The following is a 20,668-nucleotide window of genomic DNA, read 5'->3' as shown; positions in this document are numbered from 1 at the left end:
ACATGGAATGAGGGGTTAATGCGGTAATCGGGGGAAGCTGTAACCTGTAACAAACCTCGTTCACTCTCCTCAGGACTTTAAATGGCCCCACAAACCACGGACCCAGCTTCTGACAGGGCAGGCAAAGGGGCATGTTTCGGGTCAAGAGCCAGACCCGGCCCTCCGGTGCGAACACTGGGCCTCACTGCGGTGACAGTCTGCGCCAACTTTCTGGTGCAGCACGGTTCGCTGAAGGTGGACATGGGCGGTGTCCCATGTTTCCTCCGCGCGCCGGAACCAGTCATCCACTGCAGGAGCCTCGGTCCGACTCTGATGCCAAGGAGCCAGGACCGGCTGATACCCCAATACACACTGGAAGGGAGAGAGGTTAGTGGAAGAATGGAGGAGCGAGTTCTGGACCATCTCTGCCCAGGGCACGAACGCTGCCCACTCCCCCGGCCCTTCCTGGCAATAGTACTGCAGACACCTACCCATATCCTGGTTAACTCTCTCCACCTGCCCATTACTCTCGGGGTGAAAACCTGAGGTAAGGCTGACCGAGATCCCCAGACATTCCATGAATGCCATCCAGACCCTCAAAGTGAACTGGGGACAAAGATCAGACACTAACTCCTCAGGCACCCCCTAGAGCCGGAAGACGTGTGTAAACAAGGCATCCACAGTCTCTAGGGCCGTAGGGAGACCGGGCAAAGGGAGGAGACGGCAGGACTTAGAAAAATGATCCACACCGACCAGCATTGTGGTTTCACCCTGTGAGGGAGGATGATCGGTCAGGAAACCTACCAACAGGTGTGACCACGGCCGTTGTGGAACGGGTAAGGGTTGTAACTTACCTCTGAGTAGGTGCCTAGGAGCCTTACACTGGGCGCACACTGAGCAGGAGGAAACATAAACCCTTAGCCAAAGTGGGCCACCACTACTTCCCACTAAGACAGCGCACTGTCCGACTTATCCCAGGATGGCCAGAGGAGGGTGTGGGCCCAATAGATCAGCCGGTCGTGGACAGCAGACGGAACGTACAGATGCCCAGCTGGACACTGGAGGGGAATGGGCTCTGAACGTAACGCCTGCTCAATGTCCACGTCCAGCTCCCACACTACCGGCGCCACCAGGCAGGAGGCGGGGAGTATGGGCGTGTGATCCATGGGCCGTTCCTCTGTATCATACAGCCGGGACAAAGCGTTTGCCTTAACGTTCTGGGAGCCTGGTCTGTAGGAAAGGGTAAACACAAAACGGGTGAAAAACATGGCCCACCTTGCCTGACGAGGGTTCAGTTTCCTCGCTGCTCGCATGTACTCCAGATTGCAGGGGTCAGTCCAGATGAGAAAAGGGTGTCTAAGCCAATGTCTCCACGCCTTCAAAGCCTTGACGACAGCTAACAGCTCCCGGTCCCCCACATCATAGTTTAGCTCCGCCGGGCTGAGCTTCATAGAGCAGAAGGCATGGGGCCGGAGCTTCAGTGGTGTCCACTGCAAGCATATCGGCCCCCCTTCAGTAGTGAGGTAATGGGAGCCGCTACCTGACCAAAACCCCGGATAAACCTCCGGTAGTAGTTGGCAAAACCTAAGAACTGCTGCCGTGGTGTGAGTCGGCCAATTACGCACGGCTGCAATACGGTCACTCTCCATCTCCACCCCTGAGGTGGAAATGCGATACCCTAGGAAGGAGACAGACTGTTGGAAGAACAAGCATCCTTCACGTACAGGTCATGCTACAACAGGCGACCAAACTCTCAGCGCGAGTATATCAAAATGTCATCAATATGCACCACTACACCCTGCCCGTGCAGGTCCCTGAAAATATTGTCCACTCGTCTCCCTCTAGGATACGCACCAGGTTGTAAGCGCTCCTGAGAACTAGTTTGGTGAAGAAGCACATGCATCGACTCTATCGCTGTACCTATGAGCGGTAGCGGGTAACTATACCTCACAGTGATCTGATACAGACACGATAGTCAATACACGGGAGCAGACCTCCCTCCTTTTTCTTCACAAAAAAAACTTTAGGAGGCTGGTGAAGTGGAGGACCGCTTGTACCGCTGATGCAGGGATTCGAAGACATACAGTGGGGAGAACAAGTATTTGATACACTGCCGATTTTGCAGGTTTTCCTACTTACAAAGCATGTAGAGGTCTGTCATTTTTATCATAGGTACACTTCAACTGTGAGAGACGGAATCTAAAACAAAAATCACAAAAATCACATTTGATGATTTTTAAGTATCTAATTTGCATTTTATTGCATGTCATAAGTATTTGATCACCTACCAACCAGTAAGAATTCCGGCTCTCACAGAGTTTTTCTTTAAGAAGCCCTCATGTTCTCCACTCATTACCTGTATTAACTGCACCTGTTTGAACTCGTTACCTGTATAAAAGACACCTGTCCACACACTCAATCAAACAGACTCCAACCTCTCCACAATGGCCAAGACCAGAGAGCTGTGTATTAGAAAATGGAAGAAGTTCAAGATGACAGTCAATCGCCCTTGGGTCTGGGGCTCCATGCAAGATCTCACCTCGTGGGGCATCAATGATCATGAGGAAGTTGAGGGATCAGCTCAGAACTACACGGCAGGACCTGGTCAATGACCTGAAGAGAGCTGGGACCACAGTCTCAAAGAAAACCATTAGTAACACACTACGCCATCATGGATTAAAATCCTGCAGTGCATGCAAGGTCCCCCTGCTCAAGCCAGCGCATGTCCAGGCCCGTCTGAAGTTTGCCAATGACCATCTGGATGATCCAGAGGAGGAATGGGAGAAGGTCATGTGGTCTGATGAGACAAAAATAGGGCTTTTTGGTCTAAACTCCACTCGCCGTGTTTGGAGGAAGAAGAAGGATGAGTACAACCCCAAGAACACCCTCCCAACTGTGAAGCATGGAGGTGGAAACATCATTCTTTGGGGATGCTTTTCTGCAAAGGGGACAGGACCACTGCACCGTATTGAGGGGAGGATGGATGGGGCCATGTATCGCGAGATCTTGGCCAACAACCTCCTTCCCTCAGTAAGAGCATTGAAGATGGGTCGTGGCTGGGTCTTCCCAGCATGACAACGACCCAAAACACGCAGCCAGGGCAACTAAGGAGTGGCTTCGTAAGAAGCATCTCAAGGTCCTTTAGTGGCCTAGCCAGTCTCCAGACCTGAAGCCAATAGAAAATCTTTGGAGGGAGCTGAAAGTCTGTATTGCCCAGCGACAGCCCCAAAACCTGAGGGATCTGGAGAAGGTCTGTATGGAGGAGTGGACCAAAATCCCTGCTGCAGTGTGTGCAAATCTGGTCAAGAACTACAGGAAACGTATGATCTCTGTAATTGCAAACAAAGGTTTCTGTACCAAAAATGAAGTTATGCTTTTCTGATGTATCAAATACTTATGTCATGCAATAAAATGCAAATTAATTACTTAAAAATCATACAATGTGATTTTCTGGATTTTTGTTGTAGATTCTGTCTCTCACAGTTGAAGTGTACCTATGATAAAAATTACAGACCTCTGCATGCTTTGTAAGTAGGAAAACCTGCCAAATCTGCAGTGTATCAAATACTTGTTATCCCCACTGTATGTTTCTATGGCCTCTGTCTCCGCCTGTGAGAGGGGATACATGTGACTCCTGGGAAGTGCAGAGTCTACCAGGAGATCTATCGCACAATCGCTCCGTCGATGAGGTGGTAATTGAGTCGCCTTCTTTTTGGAGAAGGCAATAGCCAAATCGGCATATTCAGGGAGAATGCGCACGGTGGAGACCTGGTCTGGACTCTCTACCGTAGTAGCACCAACGGAAACACCTAAACACCTACCTAGGCACTCTCGCGACCACCCAGTGAGAGCCCTCTGTGGCCAAGAAACAGTGGGATTATGACAAGCTAACCAGAGTAGGCCCAGCACAATGGGAAATGCAGGAGGCGCTGGAAGAACTTCCTGTCTCTCCCAGCGGTCCATTGTCTGGACAACGTGGTCCATGGTCGTGCCAAGATGATGTAGTATTTCTGCATGCTCCTGGACGCGCTCCTCCACTCCTGTGGCCGGGGTACCGTTTCCTGCTGACTGCATAGTTTGGGTCGGTGATTCTGTAAGGGTGTTTACTGGCAGCAGATAAGTCAGACACAGGAGAGAAATAACTGTGTTTCCAACGGCACATTTTTTTTTTAAACACCGGAAAACATAATAATAATATAATAATACAAATCAATGGGTAACATAACCTGACACACACCAGTACAGATGGTCGGACCACCGAACACCACCCGAACAAGGAGAGGGAACAAGTTCGGAGGAAGTTGTGACATTGGGCGCTTTCGAGCCAATCACTTTTGTCAAGACCTTGACCATCGTCGGTCACCGCCTTTCAAAGTGCGTTGCATTATGGGGATAAAAATTGTCCGACATGTCGACTCCGTGAACTTTACAAAAATGATGTGATCAAAGGTCATGCAGTTTAGTATTCATGACCCTTGACTTTTTGTTGTGCTACAGCCGGAATTCAAAATTGATTAAATAGATGTATTTTCTCTCACCCATCTACACTCAATACACCATAATGACAAAGTGAAAATATGTTTTTAGAAAAGTTTGCAAATGTATTGAAAATGAAATACAGAAATATCTAATTTACATAAGTATTCACACCCCATGTTAGAATCACCTTCGGCAGCGATTACAGCTGTGAGTTTTTCTGGGTAAGTCTAATGCCTTTGCACACCTGGATTGCACAATATTGCACATTATTCTTTTAAAAAATCTTCAATGTCTGTGAAGTTGGTTGTTGATCATTGCTCGATAGCCATTTTCAAGTCTTGCAATACATTTTCAAGCCGATTTAATGTCAAAACTGTAGCTAGGTCACTCAGGAACATTCAATTGTCTTGTCTTGGTAAGCAACTCCAATGTATATTTGGCCTTGTGTTTTAGGTTAATGTCCTGCTGGAAGGTGAATTTGTCTCCCAGTATCTGTTGGGAAGCAGACTGAACCAGGTTTTCTTCTAGGAAAAAGTGGTGGGAAAAGTACTTAATTGTTATACTTGAGTAAAAGTAAAGATAGAAAATGACTAAAGTAAATGTGAAAATACTACTTGAGTAAAAGTCTAAAAGTATTTGGTTTAAAATATACTTAAGTATCAAAGTAAATGGAATTGCTAAAATGTACGGAAGAATCAAAAGAAAAAGTAAAACGATAAACCATTTAAAATGACTTGTATGAAGCAAACCAGATGGCCCATAAAAAATGGGGCACACTCCAACACCCAGACATAATTTACAAATGAAGCATTTGTGTTTAGTGATCCGCCAGATCAGAGGCAGAAGATAACAAGGGATGTTCTCTTGATAAGTTTACGAATTGGACCATTTTCCGGTCAAAATGTAACGAGTACTTTTGGGTGTCACGGAAAATATAAGTAAAAAGTACATTATTTTCTGAAGTAAAAGTAAGCGTTGCCAAAAAATATAAATAGTTAAGTAAAGTACAGATACCCACAAAAATGTTACGTTCGCTAGAATAAATGTCGGACCAAGGGGCAGCGGATGTTGAGTCCCACATTATTTAATGGAAAGTGAAACTAAGCAAAGACAAAAACAAAATAAACAATAAACTAGCAACAAACCGTGACAACAGAGATGCTAAGTGCACTAACTCAAAACAATATCCCATAAACACAGGTGGGAAAAACAGCTACTTAAATATGATCCCTAATTAGAGACAACGATTACCAGCTGCCTCTAATTGGGAATCATACACAATCACCAACAGAAAAACAAACCTAGAACCCCACATAGAAATAATAAACTAGACTAACCCCCCAGTCACGCCCTGACCTACTCTACCATAGAAAATAAGGACTCTCTGTGGTTAGGACATGACAAAAAAACTTCTTAAGTAGAACTTTAAAGTATTTTTACTTTAGTACTTTACACCACTGGGATTTTGCCTCTGCTTAGCTGTATTTTGTTTCTTTCTATCCTAAAAAACTCCCTAGTCCTTGCCAATGACAAGCATAACACAGTCACCACCATGCTTAAAAATATGAAGAGTGGTACTCAGTGATCAGTTGTGTTGGATTTGCCCTAAACATAACGCTTTGTATTCAGGACATAAAGTTCATTTCTTTGCCACATTTGGAATACCTCCCTGGTCTTTATGGTTGAATCTGTGTTTGAAATTCATTGCTCGACTGAGGGACCAGACAATTGTATGTGTGGGGTACAGAGATGAGGTAGTCATTCAAAAATCATGTTAAACACTATTGTTGCACACGGAGTGAGTCTATGCAACTTATTATGTGACTTGTTAAATATATTATTACTTATTTAGGCTTGCCATAACAAAGGGGTTGAATACTTGCTTTCTCAAGACATTTCAGATTTCCATGTTTAATTAATTTGTACACCTTTTGAAAACCATAACTCCACTTTGATGTTACAGGGTATTGTGGGTACGCCAAAATATCATCTTTTTGTATTACTTTTTACCCCTTTTTCATATCCAATTGGTTGTCACAGTCTTGTCCCATCACTGCAACTCCCTTAGAGGCGAAGGTCGAGTGCCACGCGTCCTCCCGAAACACGACCCTGCCAAGCCACACTGCTTCTTGACACAGTGCTCACTTAGCCCGGAAGCCAGCCGCACCAATGTGTCAGAGGAAACACCACCCAACTGGTGACCGTGTCAGCGTGCATGCATCCGGCCCACCACAGGAGTCGCTAAATCGCAACGGGACAAGGACGTCCCGGCCTGCCAGACCCTCCCCTAACCCGGACGACGCTGGGCCATTTGTGCGCTGCCTCAAGGGTCTCCCACAGTTAGGGATCATACCCGGATCTGTGGTGACACCTTTAGCACTGCGATGCAGTGCCTTAGACTGCTGTGCCAATCGGGAGGCTCACAAAATCTCAATTTAATCCATTTTAAATTCAGGCAGTAACACAACAAAATGTGGAAAACGTCTTGACAAAAGTGCTCCACTCGAACGCGTCCACTCTGAGGTAATCAGTCTCATGGTCCATAACACAGTAATGATAGGTGATAAGCCTACAAAGAGATTGGCAAAAATATTTCAAAACATTTGGAAAAAGACAAAACATACAAATAAAAAACACTAAAAGGATCCAAAATTAGAAGGATTAGGCTTAAATAGGCATTCCTACTGAAATAGGCCAGTAGTTTTCAAACCTCTCCTCGGGGACACCCAGACGTTGTAGCCCTGAACTTGCTCACCTGATTTACCTAGGTCACGTTCCTCTGCTGAGACGTTGTTTGCATCAGCCAATAGTTGTGTGCTCAGTCATCGACTGTGACTTCGGGGCACCAGATTGCTATATGATGTGGTTAGCTGATAAGTAAAATACCTATCCAGGCACTGTAAGATTTGGTATGCATCAGCAACGCGCCCATGCTGTGTTCATAACCGAGTGGGAGGTGGGAATTTACCCTTTGGGAAGTTGTAAATGATGAATTCCCGTGCTTTGAACACATTGAGAAACACTGATTGGCTAAAGATCAACAAGCTGCTTAATCCATAAACTTAAGTACAGCTCTCATGTTTGCAACACATTATAGTGTTCAAAAACCATATTAATAGATTGCTTTTTATAAATAATGCTTCGTTGTTGCATTTATCTGCCGAAAATGCTTTCATCAAGATCATTTCTTTAGTAGGTGACGTCAGAGGTCACCATGTGGTTGAAGTGGGAGCTCATGATGATAGATGAGTTTCCGACTAGTAATTACCAGTTGGAGGGCTGTTCAAGTGGATTTTTCCCAGCGATGGGTGTAACATTATTGGATGGATCAACAGCGATGGTGTAACATCAGCGCTCCATTATTGGATAGCTTAATGTTTACAAAGCAGGTTAAGAGAACTGACATAGCAGGTTAGGAGGATTAACATAGCAGGTTTGGATAATGAACATGGCAGGTTAGGAGAATGAGGTTAAGGTTAGGAAAAGGGTTAGGGTTAGGCTTAGCTACAGTTGTCAACAATCGACTTGTCGTGCAGCCCAACCAGCCACACAAGTGGCAACAAATCTGCCCAATTAGCTGATTCGCTTTCCATACATCCAATTCTGTTGATCCTCCCACTTCTGTTGACACGTCCACCTTCAGACACACTCCATGTATGCAGTTACCCACGACCCTATGAACAATTACAACACTGGCTAACGGTGATCGCTGCTTCTTCTTTTTCTCCTTCTTCTTCTTCTTCTTCTTCTTCTTCTTCTTCTTCTTCCTTCTTCTTCTTCTTCTTCTTCTTCTTCTCCTTCTTCCTCTTCTTCTTCGGTATCATAACGTTCACACATTTTGTTTGTGCATGCCGCCACCTACTGTGCTGTAGTGTGTGGTCAATCACTTTACATTTTGTGATACAAAAAGTAATAATTGCACCACCCACTAACCCTACACCTATATACCACTATTTCATAAAAAAAACACCACCCCATTACACTACTTTGACCCTGAACGATGCTACACTAGGCCGACAGCCTGGGAGGAGGGGACTCTTTCATTCAACACCTTGTAACTCTTCTGCAGTATAACCTTGTTATACTACACATACTACAACATATCTTCTATGATTTATGTTTCATTTCTGCGGTACAGTTAATAACCATGGCAATGAATGCTAAGAAGCCAAACTTACTGAAGCACAACTTTGTATCACTCTGTATTGGCCTAGGCCAGTGGTCACCATCCAATGGTAGACCCTATAGGTGCACTTGATTTGCTCTCTTGGCCTGCTGGGTAGGAGGAATTCTAATTCAGATACATGAAATGGTTAAAAATGTGAATTCTTTGCCTTCCCGGCCCTAGGGCTGCTGAATCAAGTGCACCTACCGCCAACACAGCGAAAAAAAACAACAACATCTGAAACGCAAGGCTTTGTCTTTGTTTTTTTTTACAGAAATGCTTGGTGATCGACTAGGAATGCCTTGGAGATAGACCAGTCGCGATCGACCGGTTGGTGACCACTAGCCTTACCTTGACCCATCATCCTCTACTCTCTTCACTGCCTCAGCTTACTACACCTTCAGTTCTACTATGATCCTGGCAACCTCAACCTTTCTCTCTCGCACTCAACCTTTCTCTCTCGCACTGCCCAACAATTGGCACACCTTTTTTTCCACCTATTCTACACATTCCTTTGTCCCATGCCCTCCTGCACACATCTCACATCTTGTAATCTCCCTCCTATTGTACACACTGCTGCGGCATGACCTTCACATCTGCAACACCTTAGTGGGTTTGGCACAGAAGTTCTCAGGGGATAACTGACAGATCCTAACATGGCTTTATCAGGTAAAGACTCTGCTTAAAAACTCAAAAGGACAGACAATATATTCTCAGTTTCACCACACTCGCATTTCAACTTACATATCAGTTGCTCCACCTCAACATGTAATGACACCCCAGTAAAAGGCGCCCTGCTCCGGAGAGCAAAGCAAGTCACAGGTCTTGTCCCTAGTCACATGACGCAAAGCACCTGCTCCCTCTGGATGGAAGAAACCCTTCAAGCTATCTTTACCGATTTAACAGTAACCAACTTCTTTTCTACCCAGCCTGAGACTACATATGGATCAGCTAAAAATCTGGGATCCACTTTCTCCAGAAATGTTTCTCCCACTGGGCCCTAATCATCCTTTGCTTGACCATCGGGGCGAGACTCGGACTTGGAGGTCTTCACCAGATCTATCACCACATTTATGAGCCATCAGAGAAAGCAGAATATGTTTTGAAGTACTTGGCGCCATTTTTCCTCAACACACATCTTCCCACTGCACTCGGTTCTTCTCCTTCTTCCTTGCTGCCCATAACCATGTCTATCCGTTCATCATGCACTTGCCACACCTTCATCCACTGAATTGCTTGCAGAGCACGCACTGATGGCGTTTCTCCAAAATCCAACTTCTGTTTGTTTGCTCAATTTACAAGTCTAGCTATCTCTGGCCTCTCCATGCTTCTATTCTCCCCTGTATCAGCTGAGTATTAGAGGCGTCCTAACTGGTGATCACTTCCTCAACACAGGTATTTATAGGACCTCGCCCATGGCCACACTTTCTGGAGCCTACCAACTGGCCCACAATCTATGGGACAAATCAAATTCTTAAAATATGTAAACTGGGGTATGTACCATAATACAATCACTACTCTAAATCATTAATTAAACAGGACAACATCCTTTTACCATGTATACAGTACATTTAAGTAGAAGTGGACACATTGACAATATCTATTATTAGCATCACATGTGCCTAATTTCAAACAAATCCGAACAGTGGAGGGCGCAGATAGGCCTATTTTTAAACAAAACAGAAGAGTGGAGCGCGCAGATAGGCCTATTTCTAAACAAAACAGAAGAGTGGAGCGCGCAGAAGAAACAAAACAGAAGAGTGGAGATAGGCCTATTTCTCAACAAAACAGAAGAGTGCAGATTTCTAAACAAAACAGAAGAGTGGAGCGCGCAGATAGGCCTATTTCTAAACAAAACAGAAGAGTGGAGATTTCTAAACAAAACAGAAGAGTGGAGTGCGCAGATAGGCCTATTTCTGAACAAAACAGAAGAGTGGAGATTTCTAAACAAAACAGAAGAGTGGAGCGCACAGATAGGCCTATTTCTCAACAAAACAGAAGAGTGGAGAATTCTAAACAAAACAGAAGAGTGGAGCGCGCAGATAGGCCTATTTCTGAACAGAAGAGTGGAGCGTGCAGATAGGCCTTTTTCTAAACAGAAGAGTGGAGCGCGCAGATAGGCCTATTTCTAAACAAAACAGAAGAGTGGAGCGCGCAGATAGGCCTATTTCTAAACAAAACAGAAGAGTGGAGCGCGCAGATAGGCCTATTTCTAAACAAAACAGAAGAGTGGAGATAGGCCTATTTCTAAACAGAAGAGTAGAGCGCATGAGATAGGCCTATTTCTAAACGCCTATTTCTAAACAAAACAGAAGAGTGGAGGCATTTCTAAACAAAACAGAAGAGTAGGCCTATTTCTAAACAGAAGAGTGGAGTGTGCAGATAGGCCTATTTCTAAACAAAACAGAAGAGTGGAGCGCGCAGATAGATTTCAGATGGCCTATTTCTAAACAAAACAGAAGAGTGGAGCGCAGATAGGCCTATTTCTAAACAAAACAGAAGAGTAGATAGGCCTATTTCTAAACAAAACAGAAGAGTGGAGCATGCAGATAGGCAGATAGGCAAAACAGAAGAGTGGAACTAAACAAAACAGAAGAGTGGAGCGTGCCTATTTCTAAACAAAACAGAAGAGTAGCATTTCTAAACAAAACAGAAGAGTGGAGATTTCTAAACAAAACAGAAGAGTGGAGCGTGCCTATTTCTAAACAAAACAGAAGAGTGGATTTCTGAACAAAACAGAAGAGTGGAGCCAGATATGCCTATTTCTAAACAAAACAGAAGAGTGGAGCGTAGCCTATTTCTAAACAAAACAGAAGAGTGGATAGGCCTATTTCTAAACAAAACAGAAGAGTGCCTATGCCTATTTCTAAACAAAACAGAAGAGTGGAGCGCGCAGATAGGCCTATTTCTAAACAAAACAGAAGAGTGGAGCGTGCAGATATGCCTATTTCTAAACAAAACAGAAGAGTGGAGCGTGCAGATAGGCCTATTTCTAAACAAAACAGAAGAGTGGAGTGTGCAGATAGGCCTATTTCTAAACAAAACAGAAGCCTATTTCTAAACAAAACAGAAGAGTGGAGCGTGCAGATATGCCTATTTCTAAACAAAACAGAAGAGTGGAGCGTGCAGATAGGCCTATTTCTAAACAAAACAGAAGAGTGGAGCGTGCAGATAGACCTATTTCTGAACAAAACAGAAGAGTGGAGCTGACATGCCGGTTGAAGCACATCAAGAACAAAATAAACAGCAATGTGATTTTTTGGGGAATGAAGTATAAAGCAAACCTTTACCTCGTAAGTGTTACCAAGCACTTATGAGCTCCTTAACATTGCATCCAAGTAGAAAAAGCAAACATAAAATAATGGAAGAAACAAATGTTGCTTGACATAATAAACTGCCAGTATTATCAAACTAAAACTGTGCTGTAAATGAACGGTAAAGGTTTAGAAAACACTATTGTAAACACATGCATTGCAGGAGGATGATTCAATAGAGGCTAAATGGAATGGAACTATTCAGAGAAGGTAGCTCGACTTCAACATCACAGAGATGTGTTTTCAGGTAGGCTAGGATTTGAGCATGCAACCTCTAGCACCAGAGGCAGATGCATACACTTATCGGCAATCTAACAGCGCTCACTGTTGCACCAAGTGGCTGGTTTACATGTCACCGCTCAACGTCCTCAAACATGGATGGATGTTGAATACTGACTCCTATCAGGGGTGACTTGAAGCATATGCAGCACTCATGAATAGAATTGGAGTGCCATTAACATTAAATGGTGTCCTACCTGGATCAAGTCATTGACCTAAATAGTCAATTAGGCCTACATAGAATGACTGCATTTAAAAATTGCATCCATGTGTTTGTCTATGAGCGCGTGCACGTGCGTGCGTGTCTACATGTGTTTGTCTATGAGCGCGCACGTGCGTGTCTACATGTGTTTGTCTATGAGCGCGCGCACGTGTGTGCGTGTCTACATGTGTTTGTCTATGAGCGCGCGCACATGCGTGTGTGTCTACATGTGTTTGTCTATGAGCGCGCGCGTGCGTGTCTACATGTGTGAATGTGTGTTACTGTTTACTTTACCACTCTCAACAGTCACAGACTGTCACCCACATGCAGTGAGAATCTGGATGGTAGCAGTCTAGCGGGTGTTCGGCTACAGGAATGCTGGGATGGGTTCACTTTCTGAAGCCATAAACCCTTGGGACATGCAGGCTGATGGCCAATGGAAGCAGCCCACAGACAGAAAGTGGCGGCTGAGGAATCCAGCCCAACAACATGGCCAACCTGTGTGCTGTTGCAGCAGCAACATTGAGGGCAGTGTGAGATGAGATCAGTGTTATGAGGTCCGAGCTGGTGATGATGAGAGGAGATAGAGAAACAGCACCACAGAGTAAAAACCAAGCTGACAGGCCAGGTATAGGACAAGGCTGTTCTCATATATCCCACTAGAAGATAAATGTAATTTGGGGTGAAAACAAACCTTTTATGTGCATCTTGTGTCTCATCCATATTCATCAGCCTCATCCACTTCAGACAGAACATCAGGGAGATGTTGGTAAGGCGTTGGAGTTTTCACTTCTGCACATCTCAAGAAGCTCAACCTTGTATACAATATTTGGAGCAGCAGTAGCATCTCTCTCCCCTGAGTGAGGCCTTCCTTCCCCATTGAAAGCTGCCAAAGAAAAGGAAGGCGGGTGGAAACCTGCAGCATTTACATCCTGGCAGCTTTGAATGGCTCCTTTGAACTGCTGGCTTAGATAATAAATAAAAAGGGCAGGCGCCAGAACACAATGTAATCTAATCAGTAATGTAGAAGTCCTGCATTGATAGTGTACCTTCTCAACACAGATACTACTACTAGGTACTATTATGTGGAGATGGTTGGAGTCTTACTGTAAAGTAACGTTGTTGGAATCAGGTGTCCTCTGAGATGCCCCTGTAATTTAGCCTCGCCCTGGGTCACCTGTCTCAGGAGGAGAAGGAGAGAGTGTTCTAAATCAAATCAAATCAAACTTTATTTGTCACATGCACCGAACACAAGTGTAGACCTTACCGTGAAATGCTTACTTACAAACCCTTAACCAACAGTGCAGTTCAAGAAGAGTTAAGAAAAGAAGAAAACTAAAGTAAAAAATAATAAAAAGTAACACAATAAAATAACAATAACGAGTCTATATACAGGGGGTACCGGTACCTAGTCAGTGTGGAGGCTATATACAGGGGGTACAGTTACCGAGTCAATTTCCCGGGGTACAGGTTAGTCAAGGTAATTTATACATGTAGGTAGGGGTGAAGTGACTATGCATAGATAATAAACAGTGAGTAGCAGCAGTGGGGGTGGGGGGGTGGGGGTAATAGCCATTTGATTAATTGTTCAGCAGTCTTATGATTTGGGGGTAGAAGCTGTTAAAGAGCCTTTTGGACCTAGACTTGGCGCTCCGGTACCGCTTGCCAGGCGGTGATGCAACCGGTCAGGATGCTCTCGGTGGTGCAGCTGTAGAACTTTTTGCGGATCTGATAACCCATGCCAAATCTTTTCAGTCTCCTGAGGGGGAAAAGGTGTTGTCATGCCCTCTTCACGACTGTCTCGGTGTGTTAAGACCATGATAGTTCATTGGTGATGTGGACACCAAGAAACTTGAATCTCTCGACCCGCTCTACTACAGCCGTAGCAGTCAGCTAGCGGTAATTACGCATTAATACATCTAGTTACAGATTTTATGGCTCGGATTCAAAAGGGGTCTTATTGCCAAATGTATTGTATTATGAGTTTCTGCTATATCCCTTCTCAGGGACTGTTTTATTGTAGCCTTTAATGTGATGGAGTGGCTGTGGTGTGGCAGGCAGCAGCACCAGAGGGGGCTATCGTTGAAATCCCAGTTGAGTCACTATTGATATTCCCTTGGCTCGGAGGACAGGCTTTTATGGTTCTCGTCTGTGAACGAGACCTGCATAACGAGGTAACAACATTAGTTAGACAAGCAGCGCGAGATACAATTATTCCTCGTAAGTGTCAGACCAAAATCGGACCAAAATGCGGCGTGGCTATTGAGATTCATGTTTAATGAAACAAAGGAAACACGAATCAATACAAAAACAATAAACGTAACGTGAAAACCGAAACAGCCTAAACTGGTGCAAACTAACACAAGACAGGAACAAGGACAATCACCCACGACACACTCAAAGAATATGGCTGCCTAAATATGGTTCCCAATCAGAGACAACGATAAACACCTGCCTCTGATTGAGAACCACTTCAGACAGCCATAGACTAAGCTAGAAAACCCCACTAAGCTACAATCCCAATACCTGTGAAAAACCCCAAGACAAAAACACACCACATACCAAAACCCATGTCACACACTGGCCTGACCAAATAAATAAAGAAAACACAAAATACTAAGACCAGGGCGTGACAGAACCCCCCCCCCCCAAGGTGCGGACTCCCAGCCGCACACCAAAACCCATAGGGGAGGGTCCGGGTGGGCGTCTGTCCACGGTGGCGGCTCCGGCGCGGGACGTGGACCCCACTCCGACAAAGTCTTAGTCCATTTTCCTCGCGTCCTTAGATAGGCGACCCTCGCCGCCGATTTTGGCCTAGTAGCCCTCACCAAGGGCCCCACTGGACTGAGGGGCAGCTTGGGACTGAGGGCAGCTCGGGACTGAGGGGTAGCTCGGGACTGAGGGGTAGCTCGGGACTGAGAGGAAGCTCAGCACTGAGAGGAAGCTCAGGCAGGTAGTTGGCTCTGGCAGATCCTGGCTGGCGGTTCTGGCAGATCCTGGCTGACTGGCGGATCTGGAAGATCCTGGCTGACTGGCGGATCTGGAAGAGTCTGGCTGACTGATCCTGGCGGATCTGGAAGATCTGGCTGACTGGCGGATCCTGGCTGAAGCGGGTCTGGAAGATCTGGCTGACTGGCGGATCCTGGCAGACTGACTGGCTGGATCTCTGGCTGCTCCATGCTGACTGGCGGCTCTGGCTGCTCCATGGCGGATCCGACTTCTTGCAGACTGGCACTCTGGCGGGTCTGGAAGATCCTGGCTGACTGGCGGATCCTGGCAGACTGACGGCTCTGGCTGCTCCATGCAGACTGGCAGCTCTGGCTGCTCCATGCAGACTGGCAGCTCTGGCTGCTCCATGCAGACTGGCAGCTCTGGCTGCTCCATGCAGACTGGCAGCTCTGGCTGCTCCATGCAGACTGGCAGCTCTGGCAGCTCCATGCAGACTGGCAATTCCTTGCAGACTGGCAGCACTGGCTGCTCCATGCAGACTGGCAGCTCTGGTTGCTCCATGCAGACTGGCAGCTCTGGCTGCTCCATGCAGACTGGCAGCTCTGGCTGCTCCATGCAGACTGGCAGCTCCTTGCAGACTGGCAGCTCTGGCTGCTCCATGCAGACTGGCAGCTCTGAACAGGCGGGAGAGTCCGGCAGCGCTGTAGAGGCGGAAGGCTCTGGCAGCGCTAAACAGGCGGGAGACTCCGGCAGCGCTGTAGAGGAGGAAGGCTCTGGCAGCGCTAAACAGGCGGGAGACTCCGGCAGCGCTGTAGAGGCGGAAGGCTAAGGCAGCGCTGAACAGGAGAAGCGCACTGATGACCTGGTGCGTTGTGCTGGCACTGGTGGTACTGGGCCGAGAACACACACAGGAAGCCTGGTGCGGGGAGCTGCCACCGGAGGGCTGGTGTGTGGGGAAAATGGTCATAGAGCATAAAATGCATCAACCCATATTCTATAACCCTCTCATTCTGATTGTTGAAAGTGCTTACATTCTGACAAACTCCATCAAATCAACTTGCTCTTCAAACCAAATCAACTTGCTCTTCAAACCTACTCCCCCTTGGTCTTCTTTGCAGAGTGTTGTGTGATGCACATCCATTTGTGATGTATAATTAGATCCTAGTTCTGTCACAATACCAGAATTTGGACTTCGATACCGATACCAGGTTTAGTATCACGATGCTTGATACAATCACAATACTCAATTCATCAACGATACCAAAATTATATTTTTCAGAGATCCAGGTCTGCATTAATGAATCAATTATACAATCATATAATCAATTAATCAAATATATCAACATAAGGATAATCATTCATGTGAATGGTACATTTCTATTGATAAACTGGGTAAATTAAGATGTAGCCTAAGCCTATTCACAATACAGGTGAATGTATATTCAATAAAAATATGAGCATGCATTAAGCTATTGAGCTTGTTTTGGTTGATTTCATGGGGCTACAGATGGCAAACAATCTGTTTCCCTTCCATTTGGGATTTATTTTATTCTACTGAACAGTTGCATAGAAGTAGCTTAAGAAAATAAGAAACACGAAAATTGCTGTTTCGTTGAACGCTGCACGTGTATGACTACAAACAGTTAGTAAGTTTGAAATTTCAGTTTCCTAGTTCGTACTAGCACTTGAACCGGCAAATATGTGCTTGAATTTGACCATTTTCCTGTCCAGCTAAGCATTCAAAATGTACTTTTGTCAGGTAAAATGTATGAAGTAAAAAGTATATTATTTTCTTTAGGAATGTAGTGATGAAAAAGTAAAAGTTGACAAAAAAAATATATAGTAAAGTAAAGTAAAGTACAGATACCCCAAAAAACTACATAAGTAGTACTTTAAAGTATTTTAACTTAAGTACTTTACACTGTTGCCCACTACTGAACGTGTAGCACAGACAGAATGGGTAACACAGACATGTCACAGGGGCTATAAAACTGAAACATCCATTTAGAACATTTTCTGACCACCAAATATGATCATAAGAGAAATTCCAGTCATGGATAGAGGGAGAGGATGGAACTACGTGAAACTGGGCGTACATTCTGCAAATGTTCTTATCGATGAAACGTCTGATCTCAATGTCTTTTTCTGTTCCCACTAAGTTTTATAGACTTGACGCTTTGCCAAAGTTGCAAAAAATGGTGTTGTTTAGAAGGACTGCAAGGTCGAATTGAGTTTGTGCACACTCACACTTCAAATAGGCGGTGTTCCCTAGCGTAAATATGCAAATACATGCTACAATGCACCATTAGGATCTTGCTAGTTCGTGCTTGGCTTTGTCCACCTCCTTGCTTGTTCTGCTTCATTTGCTCCCACTGTAAATGACACAGATGAACACTCTTGGGTTAGCTAGCTATCCCATAAAGCCATCACCAAAAACCATAAAGTTTCATCTTCTTCTGCGGTTTGGGTAAATTCCTGTTCTTCGACGGACACTGGCTGGACGGAAGACGACACAAAGTTTGGAAAATGTCAAAGTATGCAGAGTCCTTCTCGCAACGGAGCCTTCAACCAAAAGGGGGCGTTGCGATTCCACTCTGCTACGGATGTTCTCATTGAAATGCATGACTTCCGGTGCCATGTGACTAAGTGCTTATGAGTAATGTGAATGAGGCTTATGCTGCGTTCAAATGCTAGTCGGAACTAGGAAAGTCAGAAATTTCTGACTTGATGTTTCGTTGAACATGTATGACCACAACCATGTCGGAAATGTCAGTTTTCTAATTCCGACTTGCACGTGAACGTGGCATTAAGGGGGACAACGGCTGCGCTGATACAGACTTGATCCGTGAGACGTATTTCATGTTCTAGTATTGAGAAAGTACAGAAGTTTCAGTATACCGTGCAACACTATTAGATCCGTATAGCCTTAGTGTTGTCTGAGAGCTCAGTTAGCTAGTTTGTGTTTTCAGATGTATCCCCGTAGCGCTGAGCTCGGTCGTTACTTGATGCAGCATGAATCCAGATGGCCACTTAAAGCTGGCAGGACAAACTTATGATTTGGCTTGACACAGCAAAACTGTGGCCCACCCCATTTGGAGTATTGGTACTGTGTCTGCTAGGCTAATCCACAACAAAATCATGACATGTTATTGTGGAGTCAATTGTACATCAACAGTTACTTTTGATCATCAAGTCTTGACCCCTTTCTCTATAATGGTCATTTAGCATGAGTAGTTAATGCACTTGAGGCCTGCTGCCAGTAAGTCTTAATGACTACATCAGCAGCAGAACTGCAGACGCTGTATTCCTTGATCAGTTCGGGGTGTCCAACATTATGCTTCGTCCACACAAACTCAGAGAAGCCAATGAGTGTGAAAGTAAACAGTGCTTAGAGTTCAAACAGCCGTAGAAGAGAATGTGTCTCTCTATCTGTCATAGCATGTTTTCTTTCAATTGAGGACTCATGAATATCTTATTGCTGGGGCTTCGTACAATGCCAGGTTAGTAATAACACATTTATCAACAGAAGAACTTTTACATACTTATGTGAAGATGGCAAGCTCTTTGCTTTGCCCTTTAGTGATAGCATCTCAGAGTAAATTCTGTGTGTCTTGAAAGAAGACATGGAAATGATTAAGTGTCTTTATTGCACCATCCAGATCGGAACACATTTCAATGCCTTTCGCTACTTGTATTTGGTTGATCTCAAATGTCCAGGTAGCATATTTTCTCTACGTAACTCATCAGTCATTGATGGGTTTGCTAATATAATTCTCAGTTCTTATCTCAAATCAAATCAAATGTTATTTGTCAAATGCGCCCGAATACAACAAGTGTATTCTTACAGTGAAGTGCTTACTTACAAGCCCTTAACCATCAATGCAGTTCAAATAAAATACAAAAAAAGAATAAGAAATGAAAGTAACAAATAATTCAAGAGCAGCAGTAAATAACAACAGTGAGGTTATATATAGGGGGTACTGGTACAGATTCAGTGGGCGGGGGCACCGGTTAGTCGAGGTTATTGAGGTAATATGTACATGTAGGTAGAGTTATTAAAGTGACAATGCATCAATAATAACAGAGAGTAGCAGCAGTGTAATGGGGGGGGGGGGGCAATGCAAATAGTCTGGGTAGTCATTTGATTAGATGTTCAGGAGTCTTATGGCTTGGGCATGGAAGCTGTTTAGAAGCCTCTTGGACCTAGACTTGGCGCTCCGGTACAGCTTCACATTTGGTAGCAGAGAGAACAGTCTAAGACTATGGTGGCTGGAGTCTTTGACAATTTTTAGTGCCTTCATCTGACACCACCTGGTATAGAGGACCTGAATGGCAGGTAGCTTGGCACCAGTGATGTACTGGGCCGTACACACTACATCTCAACTTTCTCATGTTCAGGATATTCCATCTCATCAATCAACCAATTGATCAATCACTCCAATCAATCAATATTTCCATCAATATTGTTTTCCATTTAGGCTACAAGTCCAACTTTATAATGTTCAGGCTATATTAACTTGATTTATTTTTTTACTTTATAAAGTATAAACTATAACTCTAGAAAAGTGCATACATTAGCATAAAATAACACACTAGTAGTAACTAATGAACTGTTCAAGCTAGAGACACCAATCCAGATTTCATATGTTCAGGCTATACTTCCGTATTCTATCCAATTAAACAACTGATAAATCAATCTTTTTCAAGTCACTACCATTACTACTGCAGTCAATACCACTACTATAACTTGTTTCAAAACCATAAATCCACACCCTATTTTCTTCAGGAAATATACTTTTCTAGTTTAAGCCTAACTTCTGTCATTAAATGTTTGCAATTTTTCCATTTCTTTCATCAATTTCATGGAAGTCCCAGCTTTTTTTAAACGAATGTATGACATAGGCAGCAATGGATAGAGTTGCATTGAGAGTATTATGCTGGAAGACTGATTGAGCGGTGGTTATAGTGGTCCCACATTTGGGTCTATCACTGCCAGGACATGATTTATAGTTTTCGAAAGTTCTCAAAACACTTTTGAGGTTTTGAAGTGTGCCTGAAGTGTGCCTCAAGGTGTCATAGTAGATCTGTAAGAAAGGCAGTGGTTGTAAACATCAGTGTGTGCCCAGCACAACAGTGCATCACTCTGCATGGTGAGATGTTTTTCCCCCTGATTGCACACGATTTCATCAGCAGGCCTCTCTGTTTTATCTCAACAGTGGCTGACTGTGCAATGCTGTCAATATAATGACTTTTACTAGTTACGGAGGAATAACGACATGTTAAGACAAAATTCTATTTTTT

This window comes from Oncorhynchus masou, chromosome 19, assembly GCF_036934945.1.
Source record: "Oncorhynchus masou masou isolate Uvic2021 chromosome 19, UVic_Omas_1.1, whole genome shotgun sequence".
Taxonomy (NCBI): Eukaryota; Metazoa; Chordata; class Actinopteri; order Salmoniformes; family Salmonidae; genus Oncorhynchus; species Oncorhynchus masou.
This window is presented reverse-complemented; position numbering follows the sequence as displayed.